Consider the following 16,670-nt stretch of genomic DNA (forward strand, 5'->3'; position numbering starts at 1 on the left):
TGCATATACGCACACACAAAAACATACATGCACGTATGCACATACTGTACACGCACACACAAAACACACATGCATGTATGCACATACAAATACACACACACCCTCCATTGAATCTCTGAAGCTTCTGAATAAACTTTTATCTGGCAAAAACCACTGAAAAATCTGAATTCAGCCCGTGGAGACAAAAGAACTGATACACAGCAATATCGGTTCCTTGATTTATTGGCACCGTGAAAACTCACACGGGAAAAATGCACATGGGATCTGTGCCTTACAAGACAATCAATGTGGAAAACCTAATCATGGCTCGCTGCTAATTTCTTTCCTCTGTGTTTTCTTCAGTGGTGTCAAGCTATTCATTGTGGCACATTGTTTCTATTGTTCTCCGGGTGCATGTAGTCAAAGTTAATATGCCATTTGTGCTGGGGAATTTGCTCTATAGCTAACTATCAGGTTCAACAAAGCAATTAAAGGGTTTGTCGTACACAGAGCTTAGCAAGGACACACCATGTGTCTGCCCCACCGGAAAACACAATAAGGGCAGCGTCACACAAAGGCTGCATTTAGACAGGCAGCCCAATTCTGATATTTTTCCACTAGTTGGTATTTTGACCAATCAAATCAGATCTTTCCACATCATATCTATTTCAGAGCTGAGCTGATTGGTCAAAATACCAACTAGTGAAAAATATATCTAAAATGGGCTGTATGTCTAAACACAGCCATACATACATAGGTTCAAATAGTATTTGAAGTCTTTCAAATACTTTGTGTTAACTTGAGCTTAAATGCCATATGGGCAGAGTTTGATGTATTTGGACTATTCCAATGGTTCCCTTAAGCCAGACAAGCTCAAACAAGCACATACTGTATATAGTACTTGAAATGATTTCAAATAGTATTTCAAATAGAACCCAGGTCTTAAATGTCACATGCAAAAAAGTGTGATGGGTCTGCCCTCAAAAAGATGTTGCATAAAGCTTACTTAATTTTTTCAAATGTAGGCATGCACTTAGATTTAATTTGATTTGATTTTGATCTCTTTTAGTCCCCATTTGGACTAATCTTCCAAGAGTCCTTAAACATTAAAATACAATTTATAATACAAACACATTTTCACATATAACACACTATTACAAACATACATAATATACTAACATAATGACCCAATATATACTCAATCTAAAAAATATTGATTCTTCATCTACTATAGTCCCACAACATTTCTATGTATTATATTTAAATCGTTTTAAAATAATGTTTATATTTATATATTTAAAGGTTTCTAGTTTGCTCAGTTAATTTATTCCATTTCTTTATTGCTCTAAATCGAAATGTTCTTTTGCCTATTTCTCTTTTCTGTCTGGATATCGCATAGATGGTGGACAATCTATTCCTAGTATTTACGGAATGTCTGTCTCTTACCAACTGAAAACCGTTGTGAATAGAACTTGGCCGTTTTAAATGATGTATATTATGAAATAAAATAAGCATGTTTTTTTTAAATTATCTTGTCGATTGATGACCAACCAAGAACACTGCGCATGACTGCAACAGAAGAACCATATCTCCACCTTAAAACAATCCTTGCTGCTTTGTTCTGTGCATTCTGCAGCCTCCTAACTTCACTTGATGATGCATTTCCCCAGACCACAGAACGGTAGTTCATCTGACTCTCAATTAATGCTTGTGTTATTTGCTGAATAATTTTTCCTGGTAAATATTTAGCTATCCTTCTGATTATGCATGCTGTTTTATTTTTTTATTTTTTACATAGATTAGTTATTTGAGACGAACATGATAAGCAGTTGTCTAGCTGCACTCCCAATAGTTTGGTTTCTGCCACTTCTTCAATTTGTACTCCTCCCATACTTAATTGTATCCCATGCTGTTTTGGCCTTTTCCTAGTTGAACAGACCAACATAACTTTGGTTTTCTTGGTGTTTAAAACAAGTTTGTTTTGGCAAACCCACTCCCTAATATTCTCCAAATCTCCTTGTAAAGCCTGCTGTACCTGTTGAACCGATTGTCTTGCTTCATAAATTGTAGTATCATCTGCAAATATAGTAGCTTGAGTTTCAGCTAAGGCATAGGGAAGGTCGTTGGTATATATTAAATAAAGAAGTGGCCCAAGGCAGCTGCCCTGCGGTATTCCACAGTTTAACACATGAGGGGAAGAAAATGAAACATTGATATAGGTGGACTGTTTCCTGTCAGTTAGATATGACTGTACCCAATTCAATGCTACCTCCTTAAAACCATAATGCATTAATTTTGTCAAAATTATTTCATGATCCACTAAATCAAATGCTGCACTGAAATCTAAAAATAGTACACCCACAAACGTACCATTATCCATAGCATTGAGCCACTGGTCAGTCATGTCAACCAATGCAGTGGTAGTGGAATGGTTTTTGCGATAAGCATGCTGATTGGCTGTAATCAGATCATTATTTTCCATGTAGTCCCACATTTGTTTACTCACAATACCCTCCAATATCTTACTGAGTGTAGGGAGTAGACTAATTGGTCGACTATTGGCAGGAGTAATGGGTTCTTTGCAGTCTTTCGGAATAGGACACAGTTTCGCATGCTTCCATACATTTGCAAACATCCCCTTTTTCAGTGACCAATTAAATATGTATCTCAGTGGAACTGCAATCTGGGGAGCAGCACAGTGAAGCAATTTTTTCTCTCCATAAGACCATAACCTGTAGATTTACCATCAGGTAATGACTTCAATAGGTTTAACACCTCCTCCACTGACACCGTTTGCAGACTAAAAGAGCAGATCTTGTTGCTCATAATATGATCATCAATCCATTGGACAATAGCTCGTTTGGAAGAATGTATGTTTACATTGTTGCTCAGTAATTACATTTTCTTTGTAAAAGAATCTGCAAAATGATTGGCAATATCAACTGGTTTTGTTATTATTCTCCCATCAACCTCCACACTAGATGGGCATGATGAGATAGATGTACCAAGTAAGCCCTTAACTGTGTTCCATACCTTTTTAGAATCATTTTTACAATCAATAATAGCATTGTTGTAAAATAACTTTTTTTTCATTCGATTCAATTTAACTGCATAATTACGTAATGTTCTATAATTTTGTTCATCAATTTCTAAATTTGACTTGGCTGCTTTTGACATATTTCTTTGAGAAAAAGCCTCACCCAGTTCATCATCAATCCATGGAGATGGACGGGCATCAACTGTACTCTTTCTTATAGGGGCATGATGGTCCATTACCTCAGTGAGCAAATCAATAAAACATTCTGTAGCGTAATTTAAATCATCCTCTAGATAAATCAGCTCCCAGGGTACAGCAGCCAAATCATTTAGAAATAGCTCATGATTAAATGTTTTAAAATTTATTTTGACCACAATCCTAGGGAGTTTCTTTGGAACCTTGGTGTTCATGGGTATGGTCACAATATTATGGTCTGTCCAGCCCACTGGCATTGATGGCTTTTAAGCATTGCAATGGTATATTACAGAAAATCAGATCAATTTATGTGTCTGAACGATGACCCAACTTAATTGAAGATCTAGTAGTATCATAAACCATTTGTTTCAAACCACAGTTCTTGGCATATCTCATCAATTTTGTTCTATTCGAATTATTGTGATCCTTCCAATTTATATTAAAATCACCCAAGATAAATAGATCTCTGTTGCTATCTGTGGCCTGGTCAAACCCAGTACATAAGTCATCCAGATAGGACACCTTAGAGCTAGGAGGTCTATACACACATCCCACCAATATGGGTGCCTGGTGAGGCAGATGTACCTGAGCCCATAGTGCCTCTATTTGACATACATTAAGGTCATCCCTCCTTTTAAGAGGTATATGATTCTGAATATACAGTGCTACACCCCCACCATTCCTATTCCTGTCCCTTCTCAGTAGACTATATCCTTGAATGTAAATTTGCCCATCATTTACAGATGCATCTAAATGCATTTCGGTCAAGGCCAAAATATGAATATTATTTATGTTGACCAAGTTAAAAACCTCATGTATTTTGTTAGGAAGGCTACTTCGACTTTCTTTACAGGAAACGGCGTCAAATGTCACTACTATAGTGCTAAAACACACGTTAACAACACATGCTTGTGAAGGCATCAGGAAGTATTATGTCACATTATGCTATTATGATATGCTATGCATTCATTATAGGGCCATTCCTTATAGGGCCATTCCTTATAGGGCCATTCCTTATAGGGCCATTCCTTATAGGGACATTCCTTATAGGGACATTCCTTATAGGGCCATTCCTTATAGGGCCATTCCTTATAGGGCCCTAGACTGTAAGGCTGCAACAGAGTTATTGAGAGTCAGCAACGTGCTCTGACAACTGCATCTCAGTCGCTCAACAGCCAAATCAGATGACACTCTGCAGTATTCTAGTCACAGACACCGTCGGTTAATTGATTCTGTTCACCTCAATAGACGGGTTGGTTGTTTAGCGACAAAACCGACGTGTGTGCAATTATGGGTCAAAACAGACGGGCTTGGCTTAGACGGTTGACAACATGTAAACTATATTTTGCCTCCATAGTTTATTGTAAACATAAAAACTTGTTGTATGTCAAACACATAGTTTCAGTTGTTGGTTGGCTAGCTATATTAGCACAGACATGACATCAATCAAAACACCCCAAAACAGGACATGGTATCAATAACAAGATACAACAAGCTGAAACAAGCGGCTTCTTGTCATTGCTGCTAGCTATCTGATTATTTTTGTGATGATGTCAGCCAACCTGGTTGAGGCAGGTAGCCTAGCAGTTAAGAGCATTGGACCAGTAACAGAAAGGCTGCTGGTTTGAATACCCGAGCCGGCAAGGTGGAAAAGATCTGCCCTTGAAGAAGGCAGTTAATGCCCAGCATCTGCTCCTCAAGTGCTGAGGATGTCAATTAAGGCAGGTCCCTTGTACCGCTCTAATTCGGATGAGTTGGGTTAAATGCAGAAGACACATTTCAGTTGAATGCCAGGTATCCCCTTTTCTCCGTCCCATCGATGGGGAGAGATGCCACACCAATGTTCCCATAACAACTGGAATGAGTAAGGTAGGGCACATCTCTAATTTCTTATCCAGCGACAGTCAGAATGAAGCCTTTCAGTATAAAAAAAATAAGAAATAAGAGAATCTCAGTCCAATTCCCCTATAATTATTTCACCTCCTTGCGAGATGGATCTAAAACTGTGTCCTCGGATTCGTGCTAATGCTCGGATAAGAGTTCACTGCATACCAGGCCTATATCTCACCTTTTGGCACCACAATACATTATATGTAACAGTCACCTAAGGACCGGTGACTGTTATGATTGAGCTATTGGCAGCTTGACCGGCTCCTCACAGAGATGCATCTGTCGAGAGATGCCCATTTTCTCTCCATTAGAGTTAGGGATGTGCCGGGGCCTTCCAGAAACAGGCTGGGTAGTTAGCGTCCAGGCTATCATTCATACTAGGAGGAAAGGCAATTTGATTGAGGCCATTCAGAGAGAGGAGAGAGGGATCTGCATTTTAAATGTACGCTGCTGGAGTCTGGAATAGACTGGTCATTAGGTTTGCGGAGAGAGATAGAGGGATGGAGAGAGAAAGAGAGAGAGGGGTGTGAGAGGGAGGGAGAGAAACAGGAGAGAGTTGAAGAGAGTGCCAAGAGGCAACAGATAGGCTACAGTATTGAGTTGGGACAGCCATGGTTAGGAAGACCAATGTGGGTATTTCCTTCTAAAGCAAAGCCTATATTAGGGGTTATTGTGGTACCATGACTTGTCAAAATCGATTATCTGGGTGACATGGAAGATTGATGGGGGTGAGGTGGAGACAAATTAACAATCGGAGGAGAGTGAGAGGTGGTTTTTCTTCCTCTCTAACTCTGCCTTTCTCTCTCTCTCTCCCTCTCTCTCTCATTCACTTTTTCTCTCTCTCTCTGGTGTCTCTATTTGTCACAGCCTTGATTTAAAGAGGCCATGGTCAAACCTCTAAAAATACTCCTCTATCTAGGTAGGGTGGAAAGGGAAAGAAAGAGGGGGGAGGGGTGGTCTGCTCTCAGAAACTTGAAGGACTTAACCTTTTACTGCAATGGGCTAAATCAGGGTCACACAGAGTGCTTCTTGGTAGTCTTAAACAAATCTACTTTGAAACAAAAGGTATACCCCTCACACATGGTTATGGGCTTAAAAGAAAGAAGACTATGGACTATGAAGATATAGAGTTGAAATGAATTACATTTTGAGTTTGCATCCCAATATTACACTTTATATACATCACAGAAGACTGAACTTAAACAAAACTGTTTAACATAGAAAAACTGGAATTTGGGTGGGTTTTTAATTATGAAATAATGAAAAATATGAATAACATTCCACCCATAAGGCCACTAGGTAATTTGACAGAAGGAAAGGCCTACCATGCTTGGGTTTGTATGAAAGTCCTAAGTAGCATGAAGTGATGCACTAGCAATGCGTACTAATGCTATTTTGGACATCAGGACACAGTAGAAAACGTTTGAATAGGTCAGTTGCAAAAGTCTCCGCTGCGCTGTCAATTATTGGGGATCTGATAGGCATTATAGCCCAAGCAGTCATACTGTTGCACATAGCAGAAGCCTTCATCACACCCGCACAGGACCCAACTGCTTCCTCCTCCTCCACGCTCGCACACACACATAGACATAGCAAAAAAATCCAATACCAAGTCATCATAAGGCTATTTCACACTCCATTGGCCCTCATCCATTATAGATTAGCATGGTTACTTGCGCACGTCTCTGCTGCACTGTCAATGATTGGGGATCGGATATTCTATTAGGCTGGCCTGTTAATTAGATTGAAGTGAATGGGTCCCACTCACTGTGGTGCTGAAGATCTGACTCTAGCTCAGACTTTGTTTCAAATAGTATTTCAATTAATTTCAAATAATTGAGCTGGAATTGATTAGCCTGCCTGGCGCAACAGAACCAATAGAATAGTCGCAAAACTGCAAAACTCCGCCCATCTGGCACTCCAGAGCAGGCTAGAGCAAATGCTCAAAGTATTTGAACCCAGGGATGCTCCAGGTCAGTACAGTATTTGAACCCAGGGATGCTCCAGGTCAGTACAGAAGCATCATGGGATTCCGAGGGCCAAATGGGGACGGATCCTAAAGCTACAGGTGATTACGATGTATTCCAAATGCATTTTCTACACAAAACTGCACCGAGTATTATCAGCAAGGTCACCCGTGATACAAGTCAGTATTCAACGTCCATCCTTGTCTGAGAACGTCAGGAACTGATGTGGAAACCGGTCACTAGGGCCAATAATGAGCACGCTTACCTTCAAGTAGGTTTCAGTTTTGCTAGTATGTTGTAGATTGTGAAAGAGCAAAAGCATCTGCCTTTGGATCCAAAGGTTGTGTGTTCAAAATTATTTTTCGAGATTTTTGTTTTAAGCCTGTCCCGAACCTTAACCGCTACCTTAACTATTCTGAGTTAATGCCTAACCTTACAAATTCAGAGTTAATGCCTAAACTATACCCTAACCTTAAAAATTCTGAGTTAATGCCTAAACGTAACCTTAAACACATACAAATTTGACGTTTGGGAACAACTTCGAAATTTGATGTTTGAGAAACATGGATGAACGTTTAATTCTGACGTGAGACTGTGAGAGCTGGTAGATTATAATATCGCGATTGGATGTTGAAGTCGCGATCTCTATTGGAAAATCCATTGCAGATGTACTGTACAGGTAACTGAGAGGGTGCAGGTAGCGTAGCGGTTAAGATTGTTGGGCCAGAAACGGAAAAGTAATTGGTCTGAATCCCCGAGCTGACTAGGTGAAAATCTGTCAATGTACCTTTAAGCAAGGCACTTAACACTAGTCAATCTAGATAAGAGTGTCTGCTAAATGACTAAAATGTAACTGCCAAAATAACGCAATCACTTGAGTAAATGAGGAATAGCCTGCAAAGTTTACTGAAAGCAGGTGCTTCCACACAGGTGTGGTTCCGGAGTTAATTAAGCAATTACAATCCCATCATGCTTAGGGTCATGTATGAAAATGCTGGGCAGGCCATTATCATAGCTATTATGGCTAGGCCCCCATATATATATATATTACTATAAGTATTTATACATTCCTGCTACTAGTCACTTTTCAGCCCTGTTTACATGTATTCAGGTATCCTACTACCAATCACTTTGTATGTATAAACCCACCTCAACTACTCCAGTACCCCTGCACATTCAAAAAGGTACTGGCACTGACCTGTATATATACTGAACAAAAATATAAACGCAACATGTAAAGTGTTTCATGAGATGCAATAAAAGATCTCAGGAATTTTCCATATGCACAAAAAGCTTATTTCTCTCAAATGTTGTGCACACATTTGGCTACATCCCTGTTAGTGAGCATTTCTCCTTTGCCAAGATAATCCATCCACCTGACAGGTGTGGCATATCAAGAAGCTGATTAAACAGGATGCTCATTACACAGGTGCACCTTGTGCTGGGGACAATAAAAGGCCACTCTAAAATGTGCAGTTTTGTCACACAACGCCACAGATTACTTAAGTTTTGAGGTAGCAGGCACATTGGCATGCTGACTGCAGGAATGTCAACCAGAGCTGTTGCCAGGTAATTTAATGTTCAATTCTCTACCATAAACCGCCTCCAACATCGTTTTAGAGAATGTGTTAGTACGTCCAACTTGCCCCACAACCGCAACCCACCATTGCAGTCCAGGACATCCATATCCGGCATCATCACCTGCGGGATCGTCTGAGACCAGCCATCCGGACAGCTGATGAAACTGAGGAGTATTTCTGTCTGTAATAAAGCGCTTTTGTGGGGAAAAACTCTTTCTGATTGGCTGGGCCTGACTCCCCAGTGGGTCGGCCTATGCTCTCCCAGGCCCACCCATGGCTGTGGCCCACCCATGGCTGTGCTCCTGCCCAGTCATGTGGAATCCATAGATTAGGGCCTGATGAATTTATTTCAATTGACTGATTTCCTTTATATAACTGTAACTCAGTATAATAGTTTCAATTGTTGCATGTTGTGTTTATATGTTTTGTTCAGTATACTTGCATTCTTGTGTTTCTTTAATAGTTAACTCCCACCGTGGTCCTTGCGTCGTTTTTATTTCTACTTTTATTCGTTCTTTTTTCTATTGTTATCTCTATCATTATTATCACTGCATTGTTGGAAAGAGCTCCCAAGGTAAAAATTACAATGTACTGTTTTACCCCGGTTGTATCCTGTGCACGTGGCGAATAAACTTTGAAACTGGAAACATGAGTTAACTCATGTGTGGCCTGTGGTAGTCGAGCAGTTACCGGCGCTGCCTTTCTAGCACCCCATCTCTCCTCCTTACTATCCTGTCTTTCTTCACTGTCTCTGGCTAGAGGCCAATGTACTTGAAAGATCGTTTAAAAAAAACAACTCACATACAGTTTAACAAAACAAGTCCTGCAGTATGGAAACACCCAAATATACAACTCATTTCACCATATTTGAAAACTAAAGAACCCCTGTCCACCTTCTAGGCTTAACACTCTCATTTAGCAGTTAGCCACAAACCGGACGTATCACTCGCTAGCACTGCCTCAACCTGAGACCTGTACTTGCTGCCTGTGTGTAGAATAACAACTTTCTCAGCACAGCAACATAGACCAACCCCTGCCATGCCATGCGTTTTGGCATCGTGCCAGTCTTGTTTCCCAGAGATGGGCGGCTCGCGTCGCTATTAACGGCCTGGCAGGTAACTTGCACCCTTAGCGCCCGTGACTAAGCAGATCCCCCACACACGCACACACACACACACCTTGGTGAAGACAGACGTTTTAATTAGAGGCATATCGCTTCGTGTTGGGATGACTGGGGAGTACTTTATTGATGTCAAGAGTCTCTTACTAACTCTATTCCCATCCGGTCTCCACGGAGACCCAAGAGAAGTCTGAGAGGGGGAGAAGGTTGGAGAAGACAGCAGGACCACACTCCAATCACCTGAGTTCGGGAAAGAACCCACAGGGAATGAGGCAGGGGTGCACGATACCACCACTTGTGTTCTGCAGTCCTGCTGGTTTTCAGTTCTGCAGTGCTGCTGCTTTTTAGTTCTGTAGCACCTGCTGGTTTTCATTTTCTCCTTTGCTTTCTCCTTTGCACAAACAATGAAAGGCCTGTAAAGTACATGATGCTACTGTAACAAAGTAACTGACCTTGAGAAGGTAGCCTACAATCTCTGATGCATTGAAAATAGTTTAAAAAAATGAAATAACAAATGTACAACGATAGTGATCATTTTATGGGTACAAGCCTGAAATGTTCTGTTACCGACAAGAAGAGACAATCAATGGCAGATAGCTTCATTTCACACCTAACGGCAATGTTTAGGAGAAAACGCCCAATGCAATTCACACTTTCCTTCCTGGCAAACAGTGTTCTCCTTGAGTTATCAGACTGCTGATTAATTCTGTTCAGCATGAACTATCGCTGTGCAACACCAACATCACTTCCTTTTCAATATTCTTTGTTGATCTCTGTTGCATTTCAACTGGCTCATTAGAAGCCAAGCTAGCTTCTCTTGTCAGTGCTTTAACATCTTTGGTTGACTTTTCAAAAGCCCAAACATCTTTTCGCATACTGAGAGTGGCTGTTTGACATTTCCACAGGCTAAATTATTCACTCTTTTGACAAGACGTGGCAAATGCTCAGGAAAGTAATTTAAAGTCCGACGAATGTTTTTGCTCTCAAGCTAGGGAAAATGATTCACCCTAGGTGGGCCTAGTTTGAAGTCAAACAAAGCAAAGCTGTAATCTTTATAGGTTATAGCTTCACTGAAAGGATATATTACACCAAAACAAAGCACACATATTGATATGAAGTCATAGTTTGTCTTTTTTCTCTACAGATGCTAGGCCTGTGATTAGCACAAAAGCAGAGAGGGAGGACATCTTACCTTGAGTAAGGTTGTTTAAATATAAACAGTTGCTACCTTATCTGTTTGTGTAAGCTACAAATTCCAAGCGTTTCCTCTGTGTATGAATCCTCCTGTGCTTGCTGCCCCTTTCCATCCGCATACCTCAGCCCGGGAACCCAATATAATGACTTCCATCATTATTTCTCTCTTTTCCCTCTCTTGTCAGATAACCGTAATTATTCACATCCACAACCATCACTTTGCAATGGATGAACAAACATTAATGGTTTCAAAAATCTACCAGCTCACAAGAAAATATAGAAAATGTTTGCAAAAGCTATCTTGGGGGAATGGAAGCTCCGGATTTTAGATTTTTTTTGATCTCACTCTCAGAATTCAGCTTTTTCTCATTGATGCAACATGGTGTAATCTAGCTGTCCATCTGAGAACTGGAATGCACACCTCTATCTCGGCAGATATTCAATACAGCATGAGCTATACATAATGCATGTCCTGCCCCTGCCATATACTATCCTATGAAACCAAGCCTCTATGCGCAAATCAAGGAAATAGTAATGACCTGCCCTTATACTCCTGGGGTTAGAAGATGTGAGATATGAGCTTTATTTTTACCCATTATGTAGGTCACTGTAAAACAATTGGAGTTAAATATAGGTTTTATATAAGAATGGGCACAGCAGGGTTTGGGGCAGGTCATAATGTAAACAAACATTATAAACACTGAATTGATATACAAAGAATTATGCCGGTAAGAAATTAGTGTGGTATAAACATCATTAGTTAAAAGCTTATTTAAAACAGGGTTTGAAATAAAATGTTGTTTGTTATTAACAATTGTCAAATTTGTTTTTGTTTTTCCATGGTACATAATCAGAAATATTTCAATAGATATCGCTTCCACACCCCCTCCTCCAGGTTTGGTGAATTGACCAACCAGACGCTCAAGACTGCCATGGGCAAGTCCCTTGATTGGTACCAGGAATGGTGGGAGAACAACCTGAAGGTAATTCTCTTTGCACACAACAGCAGCATCCAGGCCGAGTACGGACGGGAGCCGCAGCTATTGACTGAGGTAAACAACGCGATTGTATATACAATTACTGCATAAACTGTAGTCTTTCAAATTTTGTGATTGACTTAGTGTTGTTGTTTTGTCTATTGCTATTTTTGTATAACGTACTTTCAGATCACTGAATCCCCACATGATGTGGTGGAAGTTGTCGAACCAGATCAGAACGCCTTCGAGGACCACCTTCAGGCATGGACTGAGAAGAATGTGGAAGTTTTTTACCAGGTAAAAATGATTGCCTGCTGTTAATTCATTTGAAAACGCTGCACTAGTCCGTCACATTTTCTCACAGTGAAGTGTAACCTGTGTGTTTGCTTGTTAACATCTCCGACCTTTTTTCTTTGACCTCTGCTCCTGATCTCCAGGACCTCGTGGTTCTGTCCATCACCCAGACGTGGACCCACCAGATGTCCTCCATCACCAACCACCCTCCAACTTTTCATTACATCATCTACAGCTACTGTTGTCGTCATTATCCGCCAAGAAAGTTTTCTCGCTCTATGAAACTGGGCACATACTATTTGAGATACACAGACGAACTAAAAACACTAGCACTGCAAACACTCAGAACAACGAGAGCAGCAGTGCCTGGACTTGGAAGTCTCCCTCTTCAAGGTGTTCATTATTGTAAGTTGTAAGGTATCCTTTGACGGTATTTATTTGTTCCACATTATTCGTAGTTGTATCCTAGGACCTACAATAGATACATATATGAGCTATGCAAGATATATATATATATATTTAATCATAATAGAGGACTACTGAAATTATAGATAAGGGAAGGGCAGGTTAAAATAAAAACATGACAGCCAGACAAGTCAGTGTATGAATCAAACTGATTTGCATATGAACGGAGTGGAAATTAGCTGACTTCCTGATCTGTAAGGTAAGTAACTTTTAACGTGTCAAGCAGATTACATGTTTTCTTTGCCATTTCCGAAAGGTAGCAACGTTTAAGACGTGGACTTCAAGTTGTAATGTTAACAAGGTACACAAAAGTAGTTTGAATGAATGTTTTCATTTTATTCGCTAAAAAAAAAACTTGTTTAAACAGGGAAAATGTCGCGGGAAACAGCCTTGTTTGCATAGCGATGATGAAAAGAACGTCATTTAGGCTGTAATGATCTCCAAAATTCCAATCATTAGGTCGTCACACCGTTGATATAGCAACGGACGCTAATGGTTTATCGAATCCCATTGTGACGTAGAGGGGGACACTATTTGACATGACAGGCACCTTACGGAAAACCACATGAATTTCACGTGATCACATGTGAATTGTAAAAACCAAAACATGTTTTAATGTGATCACATGTGATCTTATGTGAAGTTAATGTGATAACATGAAATTGTACACGTGAAAATGTGATCACATGTGAAGTGTTCCAAAAACACGCTTTCACATTTTCCACGTGAAATCATGTGGTTTTGCTGTTAGGAGCGCTACAGCGCTGAACTTCGGCAATCGAGCCCCTAACCTATGACTGACCCCATTTGCAAGAAGTGACACACTATAAAACACAAATGGCCCCTAGCCTCCTAAGCATGCTTTGTGTCCCGAAAACTAAAACAAAATAATATAAAATGAAATAAAAATGTTTTTATACAATTAATACTAAATAAAAACTCAAACTAAACTGAATTTCAAATCAAATCAAAAACGTATAAAAAAACGAATATAAAAACGCAAAACTATAGTAACCTTTGTGTGTGTGTGTGTGTGTGTGAAAGAGAGCGGGAGCACGATGAGAGATACTGAACGTTTGACATGGGTGCAGCCAGAGAGAAAGAGTGAAAATGAGAGTGAAAACAAGAGTGAAAACAAGAGTGATAGAGTGAAAATGAGAGAGAAAAAGAGACTCAAAACTGTCTGCAAGCTCCCATAGCCTGGCAGCTCTCTTCTCTTTTCCAGAAATTTTTTCTAACTGAAGCCACTAACGCAGTTAGGCCACGCTATTGAGGTCATTTGAAAAAAAGCCCACGTTCAAAGAGTGCCGGCACTAAACCCAATGTTAATTTGATGGCATGAAAGACACAGTGACCTAATACTGTAGAGTCGGGAACATTATGGCGCACATACTATTCAGTGCCAAACATAACTCTTATCCTCACGGCAATCTCACTGTAGAGGGAGAGCTGCTGAAGTCTATTTGATATAATGGACTACATATAAATGAATGGTGTGGAAAAAAATGCTATCGATTTATTTTGATTAGCAGTCTATCTTTGGCCAGGTGCGTGGTGCGTCTGTCACTCTGTGAATTAGACGCGGTGACTCATTTTGCCTCGTAGTATAAATGACTCTATAATTGTGGGACTGAGTCTGTGCCAGAGTGAGGACATGGTCGTCATCTCTAGCTAGACGAGTCATCGTGAAGAACTCCACATCCTCATCACACCCTTATACCCCGAGGGTGGTAGGATAGGTGACTTCAAGGGTTCTCTGTCACTGACAAAGTCATAGAGGGAGGGAAGAGAAGTTAGTTACATAATGTCAGGGCCGGCTTCAGGCATAAGCGACATAACCTTTTGGAACTCAGTCGGGGTCTCAACTTACTGTTGAAAGTTAGAATAGTAAAATACAAGGTTGAAGTTTGAAATTTGGTTGCGCTTCAGCAGTCTTCCCTTGTTTTGTCAGTCACTGACTGACAGCCACTCAATTAGCCATGTCAGCTAACAATTTTTAGATTGGTATGTTAGTCTAGCCAGTTATCTAAACATGTAGTAATCGTGACCGAATACTGACCGGGCACGCAGGGCACGTGCCCAGGGGCCCTGATTTCAGGGGACCACCATCGATTTTGTTACTCACTCAGATATCATTAACATGTCATAAGTCATAGCTAAATGTGTAGAATTGCAGGAAATTCATTATAAAATTGGGACATTTTCTCTCCGCCTCTTGGCAAAATGTGTAGAACTGCAGTTAACTTGCCTTAAAACTGCAACATTTTCTCTGTGCCGCATGGAAAAATGTGTAGAATTGCAGGAAAATAACTTTAAAACATACATTTTTCTTTCCGCTGTCAAAATTATGTGCCCGCTTGGTGGGCCCCCCTAACCCTAACCCAAATCTCACTTAAGGCCCCCAAAAAAGCTCCAGCCGGCTCTGGATAATGTGTCAACCTTCAAAGTAGGTGGACATATGGTACTCTGGCCCATGAACGACTCGTAGGTGTTGGAAGCAGGCAAGCATTGCTAACAAGACTCACATCAGTGCCACCTGACAACCCAGCGTGTGGTAAGCTCAATTTTTCCCCCCTGCCCAGCTTTGGTTTCATCCAAGTATTGCAATCTTTTTCAGGCTGCGCAAAACAATAAATAGGCCAACTCAAAAACCACGGATAAGGCTACCGCAAGGATCAATGTTGACATTGTAACAGCTCTCGCGCTTCCTCCTCTTACCTTCAAAACCAAACGTGCTTTTCTTTCACTTGCGCTTTCAACAGCCAGGCAATTTGCTCTCACATGAGCAGGCTAGATGCTCGACAGCATTTGGGACTGCATCTTGTAAACTGTGTGACCACACTTTGATCATACAAGTTTCATTGGCATGCGCGAAATAAAACTAGGAGAACTATACTGTGTCTCAATAAATGACTAATATTACACTCTTCCTCCTGCATTCAAATTGGTCGTCGCCCAACCCCCCTCTCTCGCCAATGGAAAAAAACCTCTCTATGTTCAACATTATTGCTCATATTATTTATTTCGTTGAATAGTGATGATCGCTGTAAAATGAAGCTTCATACGGATGGACAACACGACAAGGCTACATGTCACACGAGCGGCTGAAATAACCCACTTTCTCTCTCTTTTTTTTTTTTTTTTTTTTACATGTGTCAACCGGCATCAATTCATTCCTGTGAATTCAAAACACAATGATTCAAACCCCATCTACAGTCTAGACTACTGCAGTCAGAATAAATTGATGAAAAACACGTATGCAGTCGCTGATTAACATAACTGGCTTTCTCCAAACATATAAACATGAATATTCCTGTCATGTTTTTGGTGAGGCTATTTGCCTAAACAACAAACGCCACATAACACAATGAATTCAAAAAAAATTCAAATCATACCTTCTGGGTCATCAACTTTGCTATTTTGTCGGTTTGTAGAGGTGTTTAACAGACTTGTTATCCTGGTCTTATTGGCGATAACTTGCCGAGTGGGGCTCTTTTTTGAGAGTAAAAGAAACGCTTATAAGCACGAGTATGATAAACGGACGCGGTGCTCCAGTTATTAAATCGCACACTTCATCGACGTCGAGTCTGTTATTCGTCCGTGCTGTCTGTCTCTCTCCGCTTAGGTGGAAATGCGAGCGCCCCGGTTCACAGCGATCCCCATTACTGAGAAGTTAATTCACGTTTGCATTAGGGAGACAGCCTAGACATGGGCACTGTGAGGCAAGGCAGTTGAGGCAGGGAGATGGTGCACTTGGGAAAACAGAGCGGAGGAGGGTGTGTGTGTGTGTGAGAGAGAGAGAAAGAGAGATAGAGAGAGAGAGGGAGAGAGGGGGGGGGAACGGGGAGAGAGAAATTATAATCAGCACCATGGACAGCACACTGGGCGTCTAGACAGGAGCAGGCTACTTTGCACTTGCTTTGATCGGTGATTTACATAAGGACTGATGATTCGGAATGAGCTTAGAAGAAA

General features: G+C 40.7%; 1 protein-coding gene across 4 annotated transcripts in view; it reads right to left on the reverse strand.

The window, feature by feature from the left end:
* The window catches only part of LOC139564705 (disks large-associated protein 4-like), a 228,772-nt gene extending 212,309 nt beyond the window's left edge, over positions 1-16,463 (reverse strand). For 3 of the 4 annotated variants that reach the window (XM_071384492.1, XM_071384499.1, XM_071384483.1), the window contains exon 1: positions 16,094-16,462. The gene's annotated coding sequence lies outside the window, so the exon portion shown is untranslated. Of the gene's footprint in view, positions 1-16,093 lie in introns of all 4 variants that reach the window. The other variant, XM_071384502.1, reaches the window with a different exon arrangement.
* Between the last annotated feature and the right edge of the window lie 207 nt (positions 16,464-16,670).

Source organism: Salvelinus alpinus, chromosome 2 (genome assembly GCF_045679555.1).
Source record: "Salvelinus alpinus chromosome 2, SLU_Salpinus.1, whole genome shotgun sequence".
Taxonomy (NCBI): Eukaryota; Metazoa; Chordata; class Actinopteri; order Salmoniformes; family Salmonidae; genus Salvelinus; species Salvelinus alpinus.